The sequence below is a fragment of the Heterodontus francisci genome, chromosome 3, assembly GCF_036365525.1.
Source record: "Heterodontus francisci isolate sHetFra1 chromosome 3, sHetFra1.hap1, whole genome shotgun sequence".
Classification (NCBI taxonomy): domain Eukaryota; kingdom Metazoa; phylum Chordata; class Chondrichthyes; order Heterodontiformes; family Heterodontidae; genus Heterodontus; species Heterodontus francisci.
The window spans coordinates 91,155,576-91,181,748 of NC_090373.1; positions in this window are offsets into that span (position 1 = coordinate 91,155,576).

Consider the following 26,173-nt stretch of genomic DNA (forward strand, 5'->3'; position numbering starts at 1 on the left):
ACAAGATCATAAGTGGTTGCAACTGTGAGCTCATTTTGCACATTGTGAAGACCTTGTAGCATGTGAGTGATGCCATTTGTAGACGCTCATTCAATCACGCCTTTCCAGTTTTGAGATTCCATAGCTGCCATTCATAGCTGCAACACTTCGTCTTGTTTTGTTGCCACTTTGGTATCAGTTAATTTAAACGATCTTGGTACTACATTTATGCTCAGATAGTTATGATTTGTTCAGCAGTCTGTTCTTTGCGACTAGTAAGGCTACTTGTTGGCAAAGAATGGCATGAAAGGTAGTTCACTGGGCTGAACTTGCATGGTTGATTCTTAACACAAAACTCATACTCTTGTAGTTTGAGTATCCAAAGTTCGGTTATCACTTCAAATTCACTTCCATACAAGTAGAGATGGAAGTACAGGATGCTTCATGTGAATGAGACCACTTCTCTCTGTTTGTGAATATTGTTGTGCTACAGGCGTTTGTGATCTGCTTGCCATCGCAACAATTGATGGGTTACCTGTCTTGTCTACCTGCACGAGAACTGCACTAAAGTCAACCTGGCTTGCATCCATGACTAGCTGGGTGGTTTTATCAGGGTCAAAGAAGGCATTTGTGCAACTTCCTGGAAACCATTGTTTGATCTGCTGTGCAGCCTGTTTGTGCAAGTTAGTCCACTCCCACTTGGTGGTCTCTTTTGTAAGATCGCATAGGGTGGCAGACAGCTGAGTGAGGTAAAGAATGAAACAACTACTGTATGTGATGAGTCCTAACAGACTCCGGACTTGCTGCACATTTATAGGGTCTGCAGCATTTGCAATAGCCTCGACTTTCCGCGGATCAGTTGATACTCCTTCATTGCTGAACACATGATTGAAGAATTCAATTCTGCTTTCACTGAAGCAGGACTTGTGTTTGTTCAGGGTGAGGTTGCATTCTCTAAGGTGTTGTAGGCATGCATGTATGCGTGTCTCGAGTTTACTTTCAGTGTGACTATAGATGAGAATGTCATCACAGATGTTCAGCGCGCCCTCAAGTCATGGAAGTGCAGATGGAATCACATGCTGAAATATCTCAGCTGCTGAATTGATTTCAAAGTCGAGCCTCTTGTATCCAAAGAGCCCGACCTGATTGGAGAACATTATAAGATAACCTCGCTTCTTCCGCAAGCTCGATTTGATGGTACCCTGCATTGAGGTCAAGTTTAGCAAAACGTTGGGCACCCTTTATTTTCTCTATGATATCGTCAATTGTCCGTATCAAATATCTTTCTTGTATTGCTTGGTTAGGTGGCTGCATATCAACGCAGATTCTGATCTTGTTTTTGCTCTTGGGTTTCCTGACAACTTGTGTGAGTGAGACCCATGGGGTGGTTAATTCCTAACATTCTCAATGATGTCAAAGTCAAGCAAGCACTGAAGTTCCTTCTCTGCCTACTTTCTGACATGGAACGGTATTCGTTTATGTTGACACAGGACTGGATGCAGATTGGAATCTACATGCAAGTAGCACCCTTCAGTTTGCTGGTACCCATGAAGTGGTCAGCATACAGTGGAGAAGTAAAGCCTTTTTTCTCTTATCACTGCTGATTCTAAAACCCTCCATTGTGCCCTTGAATTGTCGCAGCCACTTCTGCCAATGTGGGAACACAGATGAGCGCTTGGAGTGCACATCAAAATGTGATAGGTTGGGCATAGCAATTACCATCTTAATTGTCAGTGCAGTGATAGTGCGGGATCAAAGACCCAAGATAGTGTTCTGCAGGCACAATCACACAGACGTCATCAAAAGTAATAATGGTAGGTGGAAGAAACAAATGCACATTTTGTGGGGTGCTACAATCCTGCAATAAATTCTTCTCTAAGGTTTAAGCAGGCCAAACTACCCTTTCATTGGTGTATGAGACAAAATGGTTGCCCATCATTAGCTACACAACGATACAAGGCCTGCTGTGCACAAATCTTAGCACTGTCCATCTTTGACAATCTGCATTACCTGGAGTTCACAACTGAAAGCAGAGCAAATTATACCTGGCTATAAAGTAAGGGCTCACACCTAACAGTCACATACTGCACCTCACCCATACACACCTACTTAATGCTGCCAGCCTCACAGCCACTTCTCCCAGCCATCAGACACCTCCAACTATTCAGCTGTGCCAGGCACATCATCCAAGCTCAGTGCCACACTGACAATCTACCTTCTCTCTTGCAGGAGGCAAATGCCAATAATAGCAGGGAGAGACAGAAGACCAAGAGGCTCAACAACTCCATCCTGTAATGTAGTGTTGTGGTGACTTCACCTATAAGAAACTATACCTTTAAGAGATCAGGCCACTGATGCAACTGATGACATCATCATACATATATAAGGAGGAGACAGCATTTTGTGAGACTCACTCAGTACATGGCATATAGAGAGCAGACACACACCAGTGAGGAAAAGACCGGGACCTGAGATAATGCAATGTAGATAATTAAGGTAATAAATAGTGATTGTGTTGAATCTGAATGTAAAGCCTGCTATTATCATTTCATTAACGCTTAAGGAAACACAGCACAACACTGCAATTTCTGGCGACAAGGAGAAAAAAAAGTTTAAAAAAAGACAAGGGCAGAGAACAAATACAGACAAAAAAAGTTGAGAGAAAACCAGAACTGGATCAGAGAGAAAATATGGACTGGAGTAGAGAGAAAACCTGGACTGCAACTGAAAAAAAAAATTGATCCAGATTTAAGTGAAAACAATCACCATGTGTGTTCAACAATTGATAGTTTTTTCAGCCTTCACAGAGACAGACAGCAATCCAGGGCCACACTGGAGCAAATGGCTAGCAAGATTCAAATATCTAATGGTGCCACTCGATATCAACACACCCTGAAGAAACAGAGCATTACTCCTACACTATACTGAATCAAAAGTCAGGGATATCTTCCATACACTCACAAACAGTGGAACTGACAATGATTATGACGCAGTGAAGAATGCTCCAACAAGATATTTTCAACCAAGGGCAAATCCTCACTGAGAAATTTATGGCTCCAGGCAAGCAAAACAAGACCCTTGACAACTACATTATGAGACTCAGAGGTTTGAACCAGAATTGCAACTTCACAGATGTAGACAATGAAATCATCTCCCAGATCATTATGACCTGCCAATCACCAAGACTAAGAAGGCAAGCTCTCAGAAAGGGTGAATCGTTAAATTTGCAAAGATTACTTGATGTTGGCAGAATGCTGAAAGCCAGCAAAAGTCAAGGCGAAGTCTTATAACGAAAAGAGGCAAATAACATAAGACGAGAATCCCCTGAGGCCAGGTCACGATCATCAACAGAATCTGTGAATGCTACAAGAGGAAGGTTTTACCAGAGAAACACACCAAACACAACAGCACAGAGGAAACCCAGAGAAAGGTCTGAGGTACATCAAGAAAGACTGAAGATAGAGATTACAATCACATCACTTTGGAACTTGCAATCATTGCGGTGGTGCTTATCCTCAATACAAAACTTGTCCTGCAAGAGGAAAGAAGTTTCAAGCCTGCAGAAAAATGGGCCATTTCACAAAGAGTATGCCGATTGAAGCCTGCAGAAGACATTAACAGAGTTGAATGCCAGAAGGAAGATTACATCTTTGTTGATCGCAACCACAAGTACCAACATCTGCCCATGTGTGATGTGTTCATAGGCAATTCGACAATTTGCAGTAATTGATTCAGGAGCAACAGTCAACATAATGGATGCCCCAACATTCCATGAATTACAAAGAATACAGAAACTGCAACTGAACAAGCCAATATCTAAAATCTTCTCCTACGGATCAGAAACCCCTCTACTGGTCCTAGGGCTCATCCAAGTTACTCGCAAATCGTCCTCTGGGGCAACATGTCAGATTGAGTTCCATGTTGTGGACTCAAGCAAGGAAAATCTGCTAAGTTTCAAAATTGCCAGTGAATTGAAGTTGATCACAATCAACACCATCAGAAGACAGTTAAAGTGGAACCTGCCACAACTCACACCTGGTCAAAACTACACGCACTCAACGGAAAGTTTGAAAGATAGAGACAAGAGACAAAAACAGGATAAAGATGCATGCAGACTGACAGATGCACACAAAAGATAGTGAGATAAAAGAAGGAGACGAAGTTCTGGTTTGGCAAGAGAACACTGAAAATTAACTGGGGAGGCGGTGGCGTACTGGTATTGTCACTGGACTAGTAACCCAGAGACCCAGGGTATTGCTCTGGGGACATGGGTTCGAATCCCATCACAGCAGAAGGTGGAATTTGAATTCAATTAATAAATCTGGAATTAAAAGCTAGTCTAATGATGGCCATGAAACCATTGTCGATTGTCATAAAAACCCATCTGGTTCACAAATGTCCTTTAGGGAAGGAAATCTGCTGTCCTTACCTGGTCTGGCCTACATGTGACTCCAGATCCAGAGCAATGTGGTTGACTCTTACTTGCCCTCGAAATGGCCTAGCAAGCCACTCAGTTCAAGGGCAATTAGGGATGGGCAATAAATGCTGGTCTGGCCTACGATGTCCACATCCCATGAATGAATTTTTTTTAAACTCACCGATTGAGCCAAGAGTGCTTACAGCTGTTTAGAGAAAAGGCAATATGATCATAGCAAAGGGAGGAACTACATTGTGAAGAGAAATGTAACCTTCTTTAAAAAAGTCAATGCTAAAACAATTCCAGAAGAAAGGGACAAAACAACTTTGATAACTTCATGATTGCGACAACTGAAGGATCAAGCACAGCTAAGATCAATACTGCAAGATTTACAGGGAAGACCATTGAGACCTCATTGATTACCTGTCTGATTTAAAGACTATGGGCTGGATTTTTTGGGTCCCCCTGAGGCAGAGCCAGCAGCGGGGGGTCATGGAGAATCACAATGGGTGGCAGGAGGCAGAGGACCCGTCACCTCCCCATCGCCAAGTGATCTTCCCAGGGGCGGGATAGGCCGTTGACGGACTTCCCGCCCAAAGGCCAATTGAGGACCTGGATCTTACCAGCAGCGGGAGGTGTCTCTGCTACGTGGGGACGGTGCCATGTAAAACAAGGCACCATCCCTGCAGGCTTGGGGGGTGGGGGGGGCGGGACCCCCTCCGTAGGCAATATGTGACCCCCACTAGGAACCATTTCATTCCCAGGACACCCCAGGCACAGGAAAAGGCAGATGCGAGTTTCCCCTCTCCTTTTCAGCCCGGCGCCGGGAGATCCGCCTCCTACACAAAACCAAGCCCTAGGTCATGCATCAATGATGAATAGAGCTAGGGGTGAAGAAAGTATGATATTGAGGGTGATGTGCCAGAAACCTATCCCCTCCAAGTTTCAAACTTCAGTCCAATTGAGGTTTGTTCAATATAATTTTGCATGATTAAGTAGCTGGAGAGTAATTGCTAGATTCTAAAGAAAAGGGGGAAACTTTAAATGTAAAAGAAGGGGGGAATGTAATGTAGTTTAGTGGTGACTTCACCTTTAAGAAACTGTACCTTTAAGAGATCAGGCCACTGATGCAACTGATGACATCATCAGACATATATAAGGAAGAGACACCAGTTTGAGAGACTCACTCAGTATATGGCTTACAGAGAGCCTATATATATATATATATCTATATATAGATATATATAGATATATATATATATATACACACACACGCACGCACGCACGTACACCAGTGAGGAACAGACCTGGACCTGAGCTCATGCAATGTAGATAAGTAAGACAATAAATAGTGTTTATGTTAAATCTGAATGTAAAGCCTACAGTTATCATTTCATGAAGACTTAAGGAAACACAGCACAACATTACACATCCCTGGAGGAAATGGTGCTGGAGGCCAGAGGAAATGAAGACCATGGCAGTTGGTGCAGTGGCGGCAGTCCAAAATGATGGTAAGTGACATCCTTATACCCCTTTTCAACTCTCTCCTCATCCTCATCCTGAGATGTGATATCAAATGAAAGTTGAATGTGGTGTGACCATGGAACTCCTATTTTCATCTCCACCCCACTTCCCTCACACCCACCTTCCCTTTCTCAGTTCCTTCTTTCAGACACCCAAAAATTGCTGCCTGCCCAGCCACAGGAGTCCCAGGAGGAGGAAAGAGAACAATAGCACAGCACTAATGAAGAGGCCGTGTCATTTGATCTGACACTCTCGGCCACCAGCTCAGGCAGTGTCACAGCATGTACCTTGGAAGATAGTATAGAGTTGGCATCAGTATGTGGTGAGTCACTGGGCATGAGTGGCCTGCAGCCAGGCCAGGGGTAAAAGATAGTTTGTATGCCAGCTTACTGGAGGTTGAGGTGGCAGACAATTTTTATTGCAGAGGACTCAGATGAGAACCATGTTGGGGTGGCATACAGGGGAGTGCTAAATGGGCATGCACACAGATGCTGGATACCTTGGCTGGCCTGTTAGACTGCCTCCTGTTGCTGTCAGGGAGCATGGAGGAATCCAGGCCCAAGTTGGCAGAGGGCAGGGCCTAAAGCTTGCCCTCTCTGCAGCTTCTGCTTCATCTGCCTGTCATGCTGCACAACCAGAGGCACTGCCACTGCTGCTCCCACCCACCCACCTTTGCAGCCTTTGTGTGAACAGCTTCCCTAATCCTCTGCTATCCCCGGGTGGATGCGGCAGCACTTTTTGGCAGCTCCAGGAACTTGGCATTTCTGTACTGTATAACACCTTGAAAAACATTCGAGTATTTCCAGAACAATTGCCTGTAGTCAGGGTGTCTAGCCCTCAAAATAATGCTACTGCGGGGCCCAGCTTGCTTGTTTTTCTTGAATAAACAAAATCACTGCCTGGACAGTCATTGCCCAAATTTGGGATCCTGACTTCACGGCAGCCAATTGGGCTGTGTGAAACCAGGATAGCACCAAATCAAAGCCTTCCAGCGCACAAAGGGACAGACATGCATGCACCCTTATCCTCGCAGAACGCCATGCAGGAAGCTGCCAGCGGCATGGGGGACACTCAGAGCAGTACAAGGTCTTTGTGGGACAAGAGATTTCTCACCCTAGTAGTTCAAATTGGTGACAATGTCCGTTTAGATTTGCCAATTGCAGGAAGAAGTTATGAAAATATAAAACTCTTAAATTCACAGGGCCCTTTCCACCAGTGCAAGTGCGGCACACTGGAAACCCCTCCAGGATTGATTATTTTTTTCTAATAACAGGACAAACTTCTCAGGATAACCTAGGCACTCCCCAGCACAACCTTTGCTATTGGAGGGGATGATGGGTTGGGTGGAGAGAGGGACTGAGATCTGCCATCAGCCCTCCCACTGGAATTATCGGGGTATAATCCTGGTGCCCACCAAGTCCTGCCCCAAATTCCCAGCCCCTTGGGCAGAGAAAAGTCTTTCCACCCTGTCCAGCTGTAAGAATCTCCAACTTGCTTGTTTATCACAGTCATGCAGAGATGAAACTTCACCAGATACCATTTCCACTCAAATCTATGTGAGCAAGTTCCTATAGCATGGTGAATAAACTAAATTCAATATGACCATCATAAATATTTTGACAAGTACGTTAAAAGCAATGGATTTTATACAATTTAGGTTACTGACTAAATCAAAGTTGTACTAACGCTAGCTTAATAATATGCTAACAAACCTCTCAACATGCCATTTTATAAATATAACATTTTCAAAGTTAGGTTTGACACAGTTGCAGATTCTTGCTAATTTCTTTGCACATTGCAGAAACCATACCCTTAGTTTTAGTTTTAGAGATACAGCACTGAAACAGGCCCTTCGGCCCACTGAGTCTGTGCCGACCATCAACCACCCATTTATAACAATTCCACACTAATTCCATATTCCTACCACATCCCCACCTGTCCCTATATTTCCCTACCACCTACACTAGGGGCAATTGCTAATGGCCAATTTACTTATCAACCTGCAAGTCTTTGGCATATGGGAGGAAACCAAAGCACCCAGAGAAAACCCACGCAGACACAGGCAGTACCCAGAATTGAACCTGGGTCACTGGAGCTGTGAGGCTGCGGTGCTAACCACTGCGCCACTGTGCCGCCCCTAGTCACAAATTTATTGAGTAGCTTTCTTAGCACCACTGATTCACACAAGGATAGAGTACCACAATAGGTGGCAGAAGCAGTTTCACTTTATTCACTTCCATGTTAGTAGAATTTGAGTTGAACTGGCAATAATACAAGTTATACCTACAAATTGTATATCTCAGGCAAGCAGGTTTGTAAAAATCTCAAAAGAAGACTCCATCCTAATTTAAATCATAGGTGATCCAAAAGACTTTCTGCCACATTGAGCTGGTAATGTTTCTTTTCATGCTAAGTGAGCAATGACAACCGACTTGTTGGCTCACAAACTAGATGTATGGAAGATTGCACCGATTCTTTATGAAATCTTCAGTTGTTTTCAGTTGTGGTACACTTTTCCTATGTTTATAATGATATAGTCATTCTGAGGTGTAATTTTAAACTGTGTTGGTTATCTGATTACATACCAAGAATTGAAGTATACTTTCAAACCAAGACCTATGAATAATCCCCAGATCATATTCTCAAAACAACCTATTCCCAAAGTTCTGATCCATAAATAGATTATCCCATGAATAGAAGCATGGATCTAGTAAGGCTGAGACGACAAGCATCATTTCACATAGCTCCATCGTTATTTTTAGATTACTTTTGATTGAGATAGGCCAAGTTATTTTCCAACTGCCAGTACTTATTGTGTTGATTTATTACCAAGCAGAAGATAGTAGACTTTGAATTAAAGTTCATTTGTTTGGATCTTAATAAAAATATTAGAATGCATGGGCTGAAAAAATGAGAAATAGCAGGCAGATTTTTATAAATCTAGCAGTCGCTTAGGAATCCAGGTCCAAGGAGTCTCTCTGCCAGGTTCCCCAGATGCCTGAACATACTGGGTCATAGCAACAGGACTGTGCTATTTTGTCGCCTGATTTAAGGATGCAACCTGCAGTTGATCCTCCTTAGGACAGTGGCTGCTGGAGACAGCAATCACCTCAGTTCCATGACACTAATGTGCACAAACAGAAATGTGACATTCCCTCCACTTTGGTTACTCAGGTGTCAGCTAGAGCAAGCTATGAGGCACAAATTGGCAGAAAGTGTGAAGGCTGAAGAACCTCTGGTGTATGAAATGTGGTGACGCAATGAATTTGAGTCACACTATTTTTCTGCTTCTTTCCCTCAACAGCAACCTAACAGCAGGGAACTGTAGCATAGTGGTAATGTTACTACATTAATAATTCAGAGGCCCGGACTAATGATCTGGAGACATGAGTTCAAATCCCACCACTGCAACTGTGGGAATTTGTATTCAATTACCCAATCAGGAATAAAATGACAATGATCATGAAACTACCAAATTCTCATAAAAACCCATCTGGTTCACTAATGCCCTACAGGGGAGGAAATCTGCTGCCGTTACCCAGTCTGGCCGATGTGTGGCTCCAGATCCACAGCAATGTGATTAACTCTTAACTGCCCTCTGATATGGCCTAGCAAGCCACTCAGTTGTATCAAAACTGCTACAGAATGGCACTGTGGGTGTACTGACCCCACACGGACTGCAGTGGTTTAAGAAGGAGGCTCACCATCATGTTCTTAGGAGCAATTAGGGATGGGCAATAAATGCTGGCCTTACCAGCTATACTCATGTCCCAAGAATTAATTTTTTAAAAAGCAATAAAATGTCTCCTGAGATAAATGTTATCCTTGCATCTGAACAAAATTTCACTTCATTGAAACTTTGAAGGCCTTCCAATATCTCCACTGAAATTAAATCCTGTGTACTGGATCGCCTGTTCCATTCTAGTTCCCTGCACCCAATATATAGAACTGTTGGAAATATTGTTGTTGAAATCACATTGCCACTCAAACCTTATTTCAATTTTCTCCATTTCCTTTCCAGTGGGCCTTGACAGCACAATTTTCGGGGGAAATGTGGGTTTAACAGCTGATATGTGGGTAGGGATCCACCAGGGTTCAATCTGAACCATTTCCTTCCACACTCCTCAATTGTGCACTCATTTTCAGGGGCAACAGGTGCAAAAAGATCAAGTTCATATTTTTGTAACCTTTCTGAGAATAATAATTCTTTCCATGGTTCTTAAGTTAAACATTTTCCAGGTGCAGCACCCCCCTAGGGTAATAACTATGTACTTTGTAGTTATCAATTGAAGAAAGTTACTTCCTGCAGAATGCTTCTATCCAATAACAATCATTGAAGAATTTTTATAACTCTTTGGAAAATTATAATTCCTTGTCATGAATTATCTAAGTTTTATTACACACCTCAGACATTGCACTCTTGAATAGTAACACCTATATATCTGTTTCACTGAACTCCCACTGATGGGAAACATAGTCTTGCTTTTAACTCCATGGGCTGAATTTTCGGATTGGAGACACTAAACGAAAGTCGGACTGCTTCCGGGTCCTGAACCTGCTGGCGGTGGGTGGCCTCCTCCTGCTACCTCTGTGCTGGATAAAGCAATGTAAAATATCAATGTCACTTTGCAGCTCAAATGTATTCAAATACACATTCACAGAACCATTTGTATAAGCTGCAAGACTCTTCCCTGCAATTTTGGTATGTATCTTTCCAAGTTATTCCCTAAGGCTTGACTCTTGTCTGAGTCAGAAGGTTGTAGGTTCAGCCACCTCCTCCACCAACTCCCCCCACCGCCCCCCCAAAAGAGATTTGAGCACATAATGTAGGCCGACACTCCAGTGCAGTACTGAGGGAGTGCTCAATGTCTTTTGGATAAGGCATAAACCAAAGGCCTTGTCTACCTTCTCAGGGGAATGTAAAAAATCCGATTGCATTATTCAAAGAAGAGTGGCAGAGTGTTCCTAAGTATCCTGGCCAATATTTATCCCTCAAACAACATCACTAATACAGATTATCTGGTCATTATCTCATTGCTGTCAGTGGGATATAGGAACAGGAGTAGGCTATTCAGCCCTTTTCAGCCTGATCCACTACTCAGTAATATTGTAGTTGATCTGTATTGTAACTTCATCCACCTGTTTTGTTTCCATATCCCTTAACACCATTAACTGGCAAAAATCTATCAATCTCAGATTTAAAATTATTAATTGAGTTAGCATCTATTGCTTTTTGTGGGAGAGAGTTGCACACTTCTACCATCCATTGTGTGAAGAAACTTCTCTCCTGAATGCCCTGGCTCAGATTTTAAGGTTATGTGCCCTTGTCCTAGACTCCCCCACCAATGAAAAAATTACACACTATCTGCCTTATCAATTTCCTTTCCTAAAAACCTCAATCAAATTATCCCTTAACCTTCTATATTCCAGGAAAACAAGCCTAGTTGATGTAATCTCTCATCTTAACTTAACCTAAAGGCAGAGGTCATGGTACATGTTGGTACCAGTGACATAGGTAGAAAGAGGGATGAGGTCTTGCATCAAGAATTCAGGGAGTTAGGCAGCAGACTAAAAAGCAGGACATCTCGGGTTGTAATCTCTGGATTACTCCCAGTGCCACGTGCTAGCGAGTATAGAAATAGGAGAATAGCACAGATGAATGCATGGCTTAAGAGTTGGTGCAGGAGGGAGGGTTTTAGATTCCTGGACCACTGGGACCGTTTCTGGGGAAGGTGGGACCTGTACAAGCGGGACGGTCTACATCTGAACCAGAGGGGAACTAACGTCCTTGCTGGCGGGTTTGCGAGTGCTGTTGGGAGGAGTTTAAACGAATTTGGCAGAGGGAAGGGACACAGATTCCTAGCAGTATAGCGACACAGCTAAACACAGGAAAGCAAACAAGTCAGAGGGAATACAGTGGAAATAAGTTTCAAGGGAATAAGACCAGGATGGATGGCCTCTACTTTAATGCCAGGAGTATTTTTTTTTTATTATTCATTCATGGGATGTGGGCGACACTGGCCAGGCCAGCATTTATTGCCCATCCCTAATTGCCCTTGAGAAGGTGGTGGTGAGCTGTCTTCTTGAACCGCTGCAGTCCATTTGAGGTAGGTATACCCACAGTGCTGTTAGGAAGGGAGTTTCAGGATTTTGACCCAATGACAGTGAAGGAAAAGCGATATAGTTCCAAGTCAGGATGGTGTGTGACTTGGAGGGGAACTTGCAGGTGGTGGTGTTCCCATGTATTTGTTGCCCTTGTCCTTCTAGATGGTAGAGGTCAGGGGTTTGGAAGGTGCTGTCTAAGGATCCTTGGTGCATTGCTGCAGTGCATCTTGTAGATGGTACATACTGCTGCCACTGTGCGTCAGTGGTGGAGGGAGTGAATGTTTGTAGATGGGGTGCCAATCAAGCGGGCTGCTTTGCCCTGGATGATGTCGAGCTTCTTGAATGTTGTTGGAGCTGCCCCCATCCAGGCAAGTGGAGAGTATTCCATCACAATCCTGACTTGTGCCTTGTAGATGGTGGACATGCTTTGGGGAGTCAGGAGGTGAGTTACTCACCTCAGGATTCCTAGCCTCTGACCTGCTCTTGTAGCCATGGTATTTATATGGCAACTCCAGTTCAGTTTCTGGTCAATGGTAGCCCCTAGGATGCTGATAGTGGGGGATTCAGCAATGGTAATGCCGTTGAATGTCAAGGGGAGATGGTTAGATTCTCTCTTGTTGGAGATGGTCATTGCCTGGCACTTGTGTGGCACGAATGTTACTTGCCACTTCTCAGCCCAAGCCTGGACATTGTCCAGGTCTTGCTGCATTTCTACACAGACTGCTTCAGTATCTGAGGAGTCACAAATGGTGCTGAACATTGTGCAATCATCAGCGAACATCCCCACTTCTGACCTTATGATTGAAGGAAGGTCATTTATGAAGCAGCTGAAGATGGTTGGGCCTAGGACACTACCCTGAGAAACTCCTGCAGTGATGTCCTGGAGCTCAGATGATTGACCTCCAACAACCACAACCATCTTCCTTTACGCTAGGTATGACTCCAGCCAGCGGAGGGTTTTTCCCCTGATTCCCATTGACCTCAGTTTTGCTAAGGCTCCTTGATGCCATACTCGGTCAAATGCTGCCTTGATGTCAAGGGCAGTCACTCTCACCTCACCTCTTGAGTTCAGCTCTTTTGTCCATGTTTGAACCAAGGCTGTAATGAGGTCAGGAGCTGAGTGGCCCTGGCAGACCCCAAACTGAGCGTCACTGAGCAGGTTATTGCTAAGCAAGTGCTGCTTGATGGCACTGTTGATGACACCTTCCATCACTTTACTGATGATAGAGAGTTGGCTGATGGGGCGGTAATTGGCCAGGTTGGATTTGTCCTGCTTTTTGTGTACAGGACATACCTGGGTAATTTTCCACATTACAGGATAGATGCCAGTGTTGTAGCTGTACTGGAACAGCTTGGCCAGGGACGCGACAAGTTCTGGAGCACAGATCTTCAGTACTATTGCCAGAATATTGTCAGGGCCCATAGCTTTTGCAGTATCCAGTGCCTTCAGTCATTTCTTGATATCACGCGGAGTGAATTGAATTGGCTGAAGTCTGGCATCTGTGATGCTGGGGACTTCAGTAGGAGGCCGAGATGGATTATCAACTTGGCACTTCTGGCTGAAGATTGTTGCAAATGCTTCAGCCTTATCTTTCGCACTGATGTGCTGGGCTCCCCCATCATTGAAGATGGGGATATTTGTGGAGCCACCTCCTCCAGTTAGTTGTTTAATTGTCCACCACCATTCACGGCTGGATGTGGCAGGACTGCAGAGCTTAGATCTGATCCATTGGTTATGGGATCGCTTAGCTCTGTCTATCGCATGCTGCTTACACAGTTTGGCATGCAGATAGTCCTGTGTTGTAGCTTCACCAGGTTGACACCTCATTTTGAGGTATGGCTGGTGCTGCTCCTGGCATGCCCTGCTGCACTCTTAATTGAACCAGGGTTGGTCTCCTGGCTTGATGGTAATGGTAGAGTGGGGGATATGCCGGGCCATGAGGTTACAGATTGTGCTGGAGTACAATTCTGCTGCTGCTGATGGCCCACAGCGCCTCATGGATGCCCATTTTTGCATTGCTAGATCTGTTTGAAATCTATCCCATGTAGCACGGTGATAGTGCCACACAACACGATGGACGGTATCCTCAATGTGAAGGCAGGACTTCGTCTCCACAAGGACTGTGCGGTGGTCACTCCTACCAATACAGTCATGGACAGAAGCATCTGCAGCAGGCATTGGTGAGGACGAGGTCAAGTATGTTTTTCCCTCGTGTTGGATCCCCCACCACCTGCTGCAGACCCAGTCCAGTAGCTATGTCCTTTAGGATTTGGCCAGCTCGGTCAGTAGTGGTGCTACCGAGCCACTCTTGGTGATGGACATTGAAGTCCCCCACCCAGAGTACATTTTGTGCCCTTGCTCCCCTCAGTGCTTCCTCCAAGTGGTGTTCAACATGGTGGAGTACTGAGTCATCAGCTGAGGGAGGGCGGTAGGTGGTAATCAGTAGGAGGTTACCTTGCCCATGTTTGACCTGATGCCATGAGACTTCATGGGGTCCGGAGTCGATGTTGAGGACTCCCAGGGCAACTCCCTCCCTACTGTATACCACTGTGCCACCACCTCTGCTGGGTCTGTCCTGCCAGAGGGACAGGACATACCCAGGGATAGTGATTGCAGTGTCTGGGACATTGTCTATGTAAGGTATGATTCTGTGAGTATGACTATGTCAGGCTGTTGCTTGACTAGTTTGTGGGACAGCTCTCCCAACTTTGGCACAAGCGCCCAGATGTTAGTAAGGAGGACTTTGCAGGGTCAACAGGGCTGGGTTTGCCGTTGTCGTTTCCGGCGCCTAGGTCGATTCCAGGTAGTCCGTCCAGTTTCATTCCTTTTCATTAACTTCGTAGCAGTTAGGTACAACTGAGTGGCTTGAAGGCCATTTCGAGGGCATGTAAGAGTTAACCACATTGCTGTGGGTCTGGAGTCACATGTAGGCAAGACCAGGTAAGGACAGCAGATTTCCTTCCCTAAAGGACATTAGTGAACCAGATGGGTTTTTACAACAATCGACAATGGTTTCATGGCCATCATTAGACTAGCTTTTAATTCCAGATTTATTAATTAAATTCAAATTCCACCTTCTGTGGTGGGATTCGAACCCATGTCCCAGAGAAATACCCTGGGTCTCTGGGTTACTAGTCCAGTGATAATACCACTACGCCACTGCCTACCCGTAAAATGGATGATTTAAGGGCAATGATTGACACGTGAAATTGTGATATAGTAGCCATCACGGAGACATGGTTGAGGGAGGGGCAGGATTGGCAGCTCAATATCCCGGGATATAGAATCTTCAGGCGAGACAGAGGAGGGGGTAAAAGAGGAGGGGGCATTGCAATATTAGTTAAGGAATCAGTTACTGCAGTAAGGAGAGATGATATCTTGGAGGGGGCATCAAATGAAGCTTTATGGGTAGAGTTTAGGAATAAAAAAGGGGCAGCCACATTGCTAGATGTTTATTATAGACTCACAGATAGTCAGCGGGAAATTAAGGAGGAAATATGTGCGCAATTCGCAGAGGCGTGTAAAAATAATAATAGGGTAATTATATTAGGTGATTTCAACTTTCCCAACATTAATTGGGATAGTCATCATGTTAAGGGCTTAGATGGATTGGAGTTCTTAAAATGTATACAGGAGATCTTTTTAGCTCAATATGTAGAGGATCCAACAAGGGAGGGTGCAGTGCTAGACCTAATTCTGGGGAATGAAGCCGGACAGGTCGTTGATGTGTTGGTGGGGGAGCATTTTGGTGATAGCGACCACAACATGGTACAATTTAAGCTTATTATGGAGAAAGAAATAGACAAGTTGCAAAAAAAGGTTTTGGATTGGGGGAGAGCGAATTTTAGTAAAATAAGGCAGGATCTGGCCAAGGTAGACTGGAAAGAGTTACTTGTCGGGAAATCTACAGAAGAGCAATGGGGGGGGGCATTCAAAAAGGAAATGGGGAGGGTACAGGCCCAACATGTTCCCTCTAAGGTAATAGGTAGGATCAACAAGCCCAGAGAACCATGAATGAACAGAAACATTCAGGGTACGGTGAGAAGGAAAAGAAAGGCTTTTAGCAAATACAAAGAGAGCAAATCAATGGAAGCATTAATGGAGTACAGAAAGTGTAGGATGGAGCTTAAGAAAGCAATTAGGAGAGCAAAGAGGGGATATGAGAAAGCGCTGACTGGTAAAAGTAGGGAAAATCCCAAGATATTCTATAAGTATATCAATGGGAAGAGGATAACCAGGGAAAGAGTAGGACCCATTAGGGATCAAGGGGGAAATCTGTGGGTGAAGCCAGAGGACATTGGCAGGGTGTTGAATGAATATGTCACATCTGTCTTCACCCAAGAGAATGAGGATGTAGATATGGAACACAGAGAGAGAGACTGTGAGGTTCTTGAGCAAATTGTCATCAGGAGTGACAAGGTATTGGAGGTTTTGGCAGGCTTAAAAGTGGACAAATCTCCAGGTCCAGATGATTTGTGTCCCAGGATGTTGTGGGAGGCGAGGGTGGAGATTGCAGGGGCTCTGACCCAAATGTTTAATTCCTCTCTGGCCCCCCGGGAGGTGCCAGAGGACTGGAGAACAGCTACTGTGGTCCCACTATTTCAGAAAGGTTGTAGAGATAAGCCAGGGAACTACAGACCAGTGAGTCTCATGTCAGTGGTAGGGAAACTATTGGGAAAAATTCTGAAGAAGAGAATCTATCTCCACTGGGAGAGGCAAAATTTGATTAGGAATAGTCAGCATGGCTTTGTCAGAGGGAGGTCATGCCTAACAAATTTGATTGAATTTTTTGAGCATGTGACCAGGTGTGTAGATGAGGGTAGTACAGTTGATGTAGTTTACATGGATTTCAACAAAGCCTTTGACAAGGTCCCACATGGGAGACTTATCAAGAAAGCAAATCCACATGGGATACAGGGTAACTTGATCAGGTGGATTCAAAATTGGCTTAGCTGTAGGAGACAGAGGGTGATGACAGACGGCTGTTTTAGTGGCTGGAAGCCAGTGTCCAGTGGCGTACCAGAGGGATCTGTGCTGGGTCCCCTATTGTTTGTCATTTTATAAACGACATAAATGACTATGTGGGGGGTAGGATCAGTCAGTTCACGGATGACACAAAGATTGGCCGAGTGGTTAACAGTGAGATTGAGTGTCTTGGGTTCAAGGAAGATATAGGCAGGATGGTCAAATGGGCAGAAAAGTGGCAGATGGAATTTAACCCCGAAAAGTGTGAGGTGATACACTTTGGAAGGAGTAATGTGACATGGAAGTATTCAATGAATGGCCTGACACTGGGAAGTTCCGAGGAACAAAGGGACCTTGGCGTGTTTGCCCATAGATCCCTGAAGGCAGAAGGGCAGGTTAGTAGGGTGGTGAAAAAGGCATATGGGACACTTGCCTTTATCAATCGAGGCATAGATTACAAAAGCAGGGAGGTCATGTTGGAGTTGTATAGAACTTAGGTAAGGCCACAGCTGGAGTACTGTGTGCAATTCTGGTCGCCACATTATAGGAAGGATGTGATTGCATTGGAGGGGGTGCAGATGCGATTCACCAGGGTGTTGCCTGGGATGGAACATTTAAGCTATGAAGAGAGGTTGGATAGGCTTGGGTTGTTTTTCCTGGAGCAGAGAAGACAGAGGGGTGGCCTGATCGAGGTGTACAAGATTATGAGGGGCATGGACAGGGTGGATAGGGAGCAGCTGTTCCCCTTAGTTGAAGGGTCAGTTTGAGGGGACACAAGTTGAAGGTGAGGGGCAGGAGGTTTAAGGGGGATTTGAGGAAGAACTTTTTTACCCAGAGGGTGGTGTCAGTCTGGAATGCACTGCCTGGGAGGGTGGTAGAGGCAGGTTGCCTCACATCCTTGAAAAAGTACCTGGATGAGCACTTGGCACGTCATAACATTCAAGGCTATGGGCCAAGTGCTGGCAAATGGGATTAGGTAGACAGGTCAGGTGTCTTTAATGCATCGGTGCAGACTTGATGGGCCAAAGGGCCTCTTCTGCACTGTATTATTCTGTGATTCAGTGAACCCTTCGAGCCTCGGAAACATTTTTGTGAATCAACTTTGCACTGGAGTGCTGACTTGGGTTGCATTAGAGTGCTGCAGTAGAAGTTTGGTAAGTGAGGATAATTAAGGGTTAATTTTATCTTAAATCTAATGTATTTATTTAGCAGAGCAACTTAACAGTTGCTGTTAGGGTTGGAGAAGGTGAGTTTTAGACCAGCTTGAAACAGGGTTCACTCAGGCTCTGCTTGCAGCTGCACCTTGTTAATTGGAGAACTGGATGAAACCAGTTTTCAGGGGGTTAGAGTGTGTCAGTATAAAAGTGAGCCATCCCAAGTGCTGACTTGGGTTTGCACTGGAGTACTACAGTGGAAGTTTGGTAAGTGAGGAACTCCTTTCATTTCCTACTTGTCTTCAGTGAGGGGAGCTGAGAGCTTCCAAAGAGCACAGCTGACTGGGAGAAGACTTGGAGGGTGGAGTTCTGGACTGGTAAATATAAAAAAAATCTTACCTCTGGTTTTAAAAAAACTGAAAGTGATGTCACAGGAAAGTTGTGACCTGATTGGCTGGTAGGGAATTTATTTTTAACTGAATTTAAAAATAAAACATTGATAAAAATTGATTAAAACTCTAACTAATTAATAAGTAGAGTAACTAAACCAGAGGGAGGAGATTAGTGTTAGCATTTAATATTTATAGTAGGAATCTAGCACTAGGGACCATATAGTTATTATAACAATTTAGTAAGGATTTAATAAGTATTTATTTATCTTAAATTAATTTAATTAGTGCTTGAAATGTCAGTTAGAGGGGTGAAGTGCTTCACCTGCGAGATGTGGGAGGTCTGTGATGCTTCCAGTGTTCTGGACGACTACATCTACAGGAAGTGTACCCAGTTGCAGCTCCTCACAGACTGCATGGATCGGTTGGAGCAGCAATTGGATGCACTTAGGAGCATGCAAGTGGCAGAAAGCGTCATAGACAGGAGTTTTAGAGATGTGGTTACACCCAAGGTGCAGGCAGATAGATGGGTGACTGCTAGAAGGGGCAGGCAGTCAGTGCAGGAATCCCCTGTGGCTATCCCCCTCTCTAACAAGTATACTGTTTTGGATACTGTTGGGGGGGGGGGTTGGCCTATCAGGGGAAAACAGCAGCAGACAGAGCAGTGGCACCACGGCTGGCACTGTTGCTCAGCAGGGAGGGACAAAGTGCAGAAGAGCAATAGTTATAGGGGACTCTATAGTCAGGGGCACAGATAGGTGCTTCTGTGGATGTGAAAGACTCCAGGATGGTATGTTGCCTCCCTGGTGCCAGGGTCAAGGATGTCTCTGAACGTACAGAGGGCATTCTGAAGGGGGAGGGTGAACAGCCAGAGGTTGTGGTACACATCGGTACCAAGGACAATGGCAGGAAGAGTAACTAGGTCCTGCAGGGGGAGTTTAGGGAGTTAGGTAGAAAGTTTTTTTTTAAAAAAACAGGACCTCTAGTGTTGTAATCTTGGGATTACTCCCTGTGCCATGTGCCAGTGAGGCTAGAAATAGGAAGATAGTGCAGCTAAACACGTGGCTGAACAGCTGGTGTAGAAGGGAGGGTTTTAGATATCTGGACCATTGGGATCTCTTCAGGGACAGATGGGACCTGTACAAGAAGGATGGGTTGCATCTAAACTGGAGGGGCACAAATATCCTGGCTGTGAGGTTTGCTAGAGTCACTCGGGAGGGTTTAAACTAGTGTGGCAGGGGGGGTGGAAACCAGAGCAGTAGGACAGCAAGTGAAATAAATGAGGGGGAACTAGTAAATAGGGCCAGTAAGACTAAGAGAAAGAGCAGGCAGGGAGATGTTGCAGAGCACAGCGGGACTGGTGGTCTGAAGTGCATTTGTTTCAATGCGAGAAGTATAACAGGTAAGGCAGATGAACTTAGAGCTTGGATTAGTACTTGGACCTATGACGTTGCTATTGCAGAGACTTGGTTGAGGGAAGGACAGGATTGGCAGCTAAATGTTCCAGGATGTAAAAGCTTCAGGCGGGATAGAGGGGGGTGTAAAAGGGGTGGGGATGTTGCATTACTTGTTCAGGAGAATATCACAGCTGTACTGCGGGAGGACACCTCGGAGGGGTCGTGCAGCGAGGCAATCTGGGTGGAGCTCAGGAATAGGAAGGGGGCAGTCATGATGTTGAGAGTTTTCTACAGGCCTCCCAACAGCCAGCGGGAGGTAGAGGAGCAGATATGTAGACAGATTTTGGAAAGATGTAAAGGTAACAGGGTTGTAGTGGTGGGTGGTTTTAACTTCCCTTATATTGACTGGGACTCACTTAGTGCTAGGGGCTTGGATGGGGCAGAATTTGTAAGGAGCATCCAGTAGGGCTTCTTGAAACAATATGTAGATAGTCCAACTAGGGATGGGGCCGTACTGGACCTGGCATTGGGGAATGAACCCGGCCAAGTGGTCGAAGTCTCAGTAGGGGAGCATTTCGGGAACAGTGACCATAATTCCATAAGTTTTAAGGTACTTGTGGGTAAGGATAAGAGTAGTCCTCAGGTTAAGGTGCTAAATTGGGGGAAGGCAAATTATAACAATATTAGGCAGGAACTGAAGAATTTAGATTGGGGGTGGCTGTTTGAGGGTAAATCAACATCTGACATGTGGGAGTCTTTCAAACATCAGTTGATTAGAATCCAGGACCGGCATGTTCCTGTGAGGAAGAAGGATAAGTTTGGCAAGTTTCGGGAACCTTGGATAACGCGTGATATTGTGAGCCTAGTCAAAAAGAAAAAGGAAGCATTCGTAAGGGCTGGAAGGCTAGGAACAGACGACTCCCTTGAAGAATATAAAGACAGTAGGAAGGAACTTAAGCAAGGAGTCAGGAGGATTAAAAGGGGTCATGAAAAGTCATTGGCAAACAGGATTAAGGAGAATCCCAAGGCTTTTTATACGTATATAGAGGGTAACAAGGGAAAGGGTTGGCCCACTCAAGGACAGAGAAGGGAATCTATGTGTGGAGCCAGAGGAAATGGGCGAGGTACTAAATGAGTACTTTGCATCAGTATTCACCAAAGAGAAGGACTTGGTGGATGGTGAGCCGAGGGAAGGGAGTGTAGATAGTCTCAGTCATCTCATTATCAAAAAGGAGGAGGTGTTGGGTGTCTTGCAAAGCATTAAGGTAGATAAGTCCCCAGGACTTGATGGGATCTACCCCAGAATACTGAGGGAGGCAAGGGAAGAAATTGCTGGGGTCTTGACAGAAATTTTTGCTTCCTCATTGTCAACAGGTGAGGTCCCAGAGGACAGGAGAATAGCCAATGTTGTTCCTTTTGTTTAAGAAGGGTAGCAAGGATAATCCAGGAAATTATAGGCCGGTGAGCCTTTCGTCCGTGGTAGGCAAATTATTAGAGGATTCTTTGGGACAGGATTTACTCCCATATGGAAACAAACGAACTTATTAGCGAGAGACCGCATGGTTTTGTGAAGGGGAGGTCGTGTCTCACTAATTTGATTGAGTTTTTTGAGGAAGTGACAAAGGTGATTGATGAAGGAAGGGCAGTGGATGTTGTCTATATGAACTTCAGTAAAGCCTTTGACAAGGTCCCTCATGGCAGACTGGTACAAAAGGTGAAGTCACATGGGATCAGAGGTGAGCTGGCAAGATGGATACAGAACTGGCTCTGTCATAGAAGACAGAGGGTAGCAGTGGAAGGGTGCTTTTCTGAATGGAGGGATGTGACTAGTGGTGTTCCGCAGGGATTAGTGCTGGGACCTTTGCTGTTTGTAGTATATATAAATGATTTGGAGGAAAATGTAGCTGGTCTGATTAGTAAGTTTTCAGATGAGACAAAGTTTGGTGGAGTTGAGGATAGTGATGAGGATTGTCAGAGGATACAGCAGGATATAGATCGGTTGGAGACTTGGGCGGAGAAATGGCAGATGGAGTTTAATCCGGACAAATGTGAGGTAATGCATTTTGGAAGGTCCAATGCAGGTGGGAATTATACAGTAAATGGCAGAACCCTTAGGAGTATTGACAGGCAGAGAGATCTGGGTGTACAGGTCCACAGGTCACAAAGTGGCAATGCAGGTGGATAAGGTCGTCAAGAAGGCAATGGGCATGCTTGTCTTCATCGGTCGGGGCATAGAGTATAAAAATTGGCAAGTCATGCTGCAGCTGTACAGAACTTTCGTTAATTCACACTTAGAATATTGCATGCAATTCTAGTCGCCACACTACCAGAAGGACGTGGAGGCTTTGGAGAGGGTACAGAAGAGGTTTACCAGGATGTTGCCTGGTCTGGAGGGCATTAGCTATGAGGAGAGGTTGGATAAACTCAGATTGTTTTCACTGGAACGATGGAGGTGGAGGGGTGACATGATAGAGGTTTACAAAGTTGAGTGGCATGGACAGAGTGGATAGTCAGAAGCTTTTTCCCAGGGTGGAAGAGTCAGTTTCTAGGGGACATAGGTTTAAGGTGCGAGGGGCAAAGTTTAGAGGGGATGTGCGAGGCAAGTTCTTTACACAGAGGGTGGTGAGTGCCGGGGGAGGTGGTGGAAGCAGATACGATAGCGATGTTTGAGAGGCATCTTGACAAATACATGAATAGGATGGGAATAGAGTGATACGGTCCCCGGAAGTGCAGAAGGTTTTAGTTTACGCAGGCATCAAGATCGGCCAAGGCTTGGAGGGCTGAATGGCCTGTTCCTGTGCTGTACTGTTTTTTGTTCTTCTTCCAAGATCAATATATGCTAAGGTGTGGTGCCCAGAACTGGACAGTACTCCAGATGTGATCTAACCAAGGCTTTGTATAGGTGCCTCATAACCTTAACTCTGACCTTCCTTCAGCTGCCATCTAAGTAACCAAGGTGAAGGGAATGTCTGGTTTGTGTACATTAGCTTCATGGAACTGAGGTGATTGCTGTCTCCAGCAGCCACTCTCCTAAGGAGGATCAACTGCAGGTTGCATCCTTAAATCAGGCGACAGGATAGAACAGTCCTCTTGCTCTGACCCAGTATGTTCAGGCATTTGGGGAACCTGGCAGAGAGACTCCTTGGACCTGGATTCCTAAGCTACTGCTTGATTTGTAAAAATCTGCCTGCTATTTCTCATCGTTTCAGCCCATGCATTCTAACATTTTTTGTTAAAATCCAAACAAATTAGCTTTCATTCAAAGTCTAGTATCTTCTGTTTGGTAATAAATCAATGCAATAAGGACCCAAAGAGACTCACGGGATCTGGATTCCTCAGCAAATGCTTGATTTGTGAAAATCTCCTTGTTTCTTATTTAAGCCCTTGCTTTCTAACACTTTCATTGAGATCCAAACAAATGTTCCCTGAAAGTTATTACAAAAAACTGCTTTACAGCATGATGATTCTACATTGTACTCATAACACTAATCATTTGAACTGAAGGTGTTATAGTGCAATGAAGGATTCTAAAATACTGACTGAAGAATCCCTAATGAAATGATGTCACCAATTCTAACCCTAATGCCATATTTTCAAGGTCTTTTTAAGAGATTTCTAGCTTGCAAGCCAAATTATATCTTTTCCATTGAAGTCAATGGATAAGGAAATGAAGTGGAGTGCAAAATGAGCTACCGCTTTGCCCAATACAAAATTAATTGTGAAATAGGATGGTCTCATGGTCATTGCCATTCTTACTAGTATTAAATCTGACCTTATTTATAGATACATAAATTTGTTTTATGATGCAGATAACCATTTCTGATTAAATTTGTATATCCAATGAGCTATTTTAATTCAAATTGAAAAATGCCAGCTTTAGGACAGGAGAAACAAATATTTTAAAGACTAAAGAAGAAAACTGACATTTTCCTTGCAGATACCATATTGGTTACATGACTGCTACCTAGGTAAATGCAGCACTTTGTTCTTAGTCAATTCATTGTTATGTCTGGGAGCCAGATAGGTTGCCTGAATGTTCAGAAACATTCTTCCGAAGACAGTTTGCCACAAATCATACTGGTCTGGCCTGAGTTACTGCAGGCCTGTAAAGCTTTCCATGAATAGACTTTCCAACATGTTACCTTCCTTCATTTTAAGGTGAATCCAGATAATGAACAACAACAAAAAAGATGTAGAAAGGATTACTTTTAAATTGGTCCTGGGCAGAAACATAAAATGGTTGAAAAGAAATTGGCAGCCCATTTTACATGCTGTCATTCTCTTTTCTGTTGATCTCAGTGGAAAAGAAAATTGGGCAGCGTATAAATGAGGATGCTGATGGGTGGTAGCACAACACAGGTGATGGCAAAAGACCAAATTCACCCCCAGGTTTTTAATAAATGTAGTACAAAATCTAGTGAGAAATATCATCAGTATAGATCAGTGAAAGTAATCAAAGGAAATCCATTCTGCCTGTTCATTTTTTTTTAATGCAGTCATCTATTTTTTTTTCTCAAGGATAATATCCAGCAGTGATACTCCATGATTGCCATAGTGTGACTTTACTGAGCTTGGGCAGCACACCCGATAAATCACTGATTTATCTGAAACTATATGTTAAAACTGAGGACCTATTACTTTCATTCCATGCTCTTAATGTTATTAATGACATTCTGCCCTGTTATTGCTGTGCCAGGAAGTATTACATTGGCGTTGCTTCAATTAATGAACCTGTATGTTGTACAGTGTAGGCATCACATATGCTCTTTTACATACAGTAACAGAATATGCCACAGCAGGCAAGAAAATTGAGTGTAAATATAGGAAAGTGATTTTATTTTTCCAAAGGATGCTGTTTAGTTTTTGAAAAAGCATAAGGAAACATCTGAAAGATGAGGCATGTGTATCTGGTTTAAAAAGTTGTTTTGGAAGAACAGGTAAACATTGATAACCATGAAACATTTATTTCCTAGATTCTGCAGAAAGTCACAGACCTTGTCCAAACATGGTATTCGTGTCAATCACATTACAGAATATAATTTACAACTTCATTTTTGGAAAGCATCACTGAAACCTTTGTCAGCATAATCAGAATTGTTACAATGGAATTTCTGACATGATCTAAGCCATGGCAGCTCATAATATGGCACTTGATAATCACAGCTATGATATTTTTCTCTTTGAAAGGTAAAACTGAGGAAAAGTGACATCTATTTCAAAAAAATCTCATTTTGTCAACACTACTGGTGATCTACACTAACGGAACAATTTTACCATTAAAGTTGCTGGTGCTAATATGTATGGTAACTGGAGAAAAATGCAATGCAAGTATGTATTTGATAAAATGTTAAACTGTTATTGCAGACACTATCCATTTACATTCTTTTTATTTTACAATACTGTGCATATTGAGGCAAAGGTTACATTTGATGAACTTTCAGTTCTTAGCTGCGAACACAGACTAATAACATTAGTCTGATGGTTACTGGACTAGTAACCTAGGAGTTAGAGTTCAAGGTCCACCATGGCAATTTGTGAAATTGAATTCAGTCCTGCAACACAACTCTTGAACTTCTCCTCAAAACTTCAAGTTGACTTTCAAGCATTGCTTCTCATAATACTTGAACCAAGCTCAATGCAACCTTCACTTTGGACATTCTTCATCGCAGCCAATTTTCTTGCCAGGTGTGGCATATTCTGTTACTGTATGTAAAAGAGCATATGTGATGCCGGCACTGTACATTAAGTGAAGCAATGACAACTTAATACTCTGCTTCTCTCTCCACAGATGCTGTCAGACCTGCTGAGTATTTCCAGCACTTTTTGTTATTTCAGATTTCCAGCATCTGCAGTATTTTGATTTTACAATTTAATACTACCCTGCACAGCCTTTTTTTTCCTATGTTTTAATCCTTGGCTGTCCCCTCAACTTTCCTGCTGGACTCCCCTTTCAAATTTCAATGTTTTCTCTTCCTTTTTGAAGCTGTTTAACTCGGCATTTGTCTTTCTAATGTCTTTTGACATAATTGACTGAACTGACCTTTATATTGTCTGCAACCATTTGTAACTCTTTACTATATTTACTCATTTACAAGCTTCTAAGCCCATTTGCTGCCTCAAAGTAATTAGCATATCTGTTACTCACCCCTGTTTTGGTTATTCTCATAAAGACTTCTCTGTGCTAGATCTGAGGAATGCTTCAGATGGAACCATTCATCTCTCTTGCTGTTTCAGTCTGTACA